The sequence below is a fragment of the Canis lupus genome, chromosome 11 (genome assembly GCF_011100685.1).
Source record: "Canis lupus familiaris isolate Mischka breed German Shepherd chromosome 11, alternate assembly UU_Cfam_GSD_1.0, whole genome shotgun sequence".
Lineage (NCBI taxonomy): Eukaryota > Metazoa > Chordata > Mammalia > Carnivora > Canidae > Canis > Canis lupus.
The window spans coordinates 70,220,827-70,222,831 of NC_049232.1; the positions used below are offsets into that span (position 1 = coordinate 70,220,827).

The following is a 2,005-nucleotide window of genomic DNA, read 5'->3' on the forward strand; positions in this document are numbered from 1 at the left end:
AACATTTTATTGTGAAATTTTCAAACATACAGAAAAGTCCAAACAGTTTTATAGTCAACATATATATGCCCAACATCTGATTTGACAATTGCCTTTTTACTATATTTGTCTTACCACATGTCTAGCCATCTCCAGACTTCCCTCCTTCTATCAATCCATCCTATTTGTGAGTCATTTCAAACTAAGTTGTGGTCATCACCATATGACACCCAAATACTCCAGTATATATATCATTAATTAGAATGTAATATACCTGATGATTTTGTTTTTTCCAAAATGCAGTCTTAGTTTCCATATCTAGCATGAAGATGTGGCAACCTCGGAAAAGAATCAACCTTGAATCATGGGATAGTCTACTTTTAATATTATCACTTTGTTGTTACTAATGCTGTTAATTTTCACACCTGATTTTTCAATACTAAGAGCCAGTCTGCTGTTCAGCTGCTTTCTTCCTTGCTCAGACCTTCCATTTCATCCCAGACATAATGACTCCTGCTCAGTTTTTCCCACTCCCACCCTCACCCTCTTGTGCCCAGATCCAACCACAGCTTGCTCCCTGCCAGACCTCCATATATCCAGTGGCATTCCAGTGCTGCCACAGAGTTCCACGTGGTATTTAAGTATCTGTCTGACCCAGCCAATTATTACAATAACACCTTATATTTAGTTGGTGCTGGTTCATTATTTCATTCAGTAAGTATTTATCAAGAGCCTATTTAACCAGGTGACCAGGAGAGGGGGAGGCAAAGAGTAGGCTGACAGTACAGAGTAACAAAAGAATCAAACCAATCAGAACATATTTACTGCATGACTTCTGTGTATACAGCATTGCCATCAAGGCGTTTACAGTCAAGTTGAAGGAAGAAGAGACATGTGCAGGAGTCCATTGGAGGCCGGCGAAGGGGGGAAGCGGGAGAAGCTTCTATGTCGTCATGTAGATCCATTTGTGTGCATGTCTGCCAAAGAGATGTAGAATAAGATTGTTCATAGGATTCGACATGGATTTCTGGAGAGAAATGAAGCCATAAATAAATATCGGGTAGAATAAACCTGGGAGCATGTACTAGGGGAGGGATAGAAGAGGGCTTCTTTGAATCGAGGAAAGAATTATACCGAGCAGTAGTTAAAATATCTTAGGTTGTATAGAGGGATTGAAGGATAGAGTCAAGATGTAGAGCCGGAAGGAATTGGCACCTGGATAGGTTCTATAATTGTAAAGATGGTTACACCGCAAAGTTCTTTTCTAGGACTGTCAGAGCTGGGATTGTTGGACAGCATTCTATGTGCCCCAAAAGACAAAGGTGGGTGGAACATTCTGTTGAACTGATGAAAAAAAAACAAGACACAAGGAGTTAACGAAAGGGGGTTCCAATAAAGTGATGAAAGGGAAATTGAACACGGAGAATCTGACAATCAGAAAGACCCAAAGATCTATCTGTAACAAATCGAAGAAACCACATGGAATAAACACAAGCTGGTGTCCTGATTTTCCTGCCTTTTAGATGTAAGAACTGTGTAGTATTATGAACTCCAGTTTTCTTGTTTGTAAAAGTAGAATAAAATTTACTCTTAAGGGATAGTGTGTGGGTTAAATGAGATGCTTTGTGAAACAGGTTCAGCATGGCACCTGTTTCATAGACCTTACTTAAAATTTAGCTTCTTTTTTGCACTTGGGTCCATTTATATACCTGAAGGGTATAGAATTGTGAAGCTGTCACAGAACCTGGCCCTTTTCAGAAGTTTTAGAAGTACAAGATCAGTACTGCCATTGTGTATACACAGTAGCTTTGGGTGAATTTTTTTAAAGGCACTTTTTTTTCAAGGAAAGTTAATTTTTTTAAATTGCTTTCCCTTAGCGAAAGAAAGAAAGAAAGAAAGAAAGAAGAAAGAAGAAAAGAGAAAAGAAAAGAAAAAAGAAAAGAAAAAAAAGACCAGAAAAGAAAAGAAAGAAAAGAAAAGAAAAGAAAGAAAGAAAGAAAAAAAGAAAAGAAAAGAAAAGAAAAGA

At 37.9% G+C, this 2,005-nt stretch overlaps 1 long non-coding RNA gene across 1 annotated transcript; it reads right to left on the reverse strand.

Moving 5' to 3' along the window:
• Positions 1 to 780: 780 nt before the first annotated feature.
• On the reverse strand, positions 781 to 1,243 carry LOC111097963. The gene is made up of 2 exons (XR_005366450.1): positions 1,114 to 1,243; positions 781 to 1,006 (listed from the first exon to the last, which is right to left on the reverse strand). It is a non-coding gene; the product is annotated as an uncharacterized LOC111097963 (long non-coding RNA).
• Positions 1,244 to 2,005: the final 762 nt, after the last annotated feature.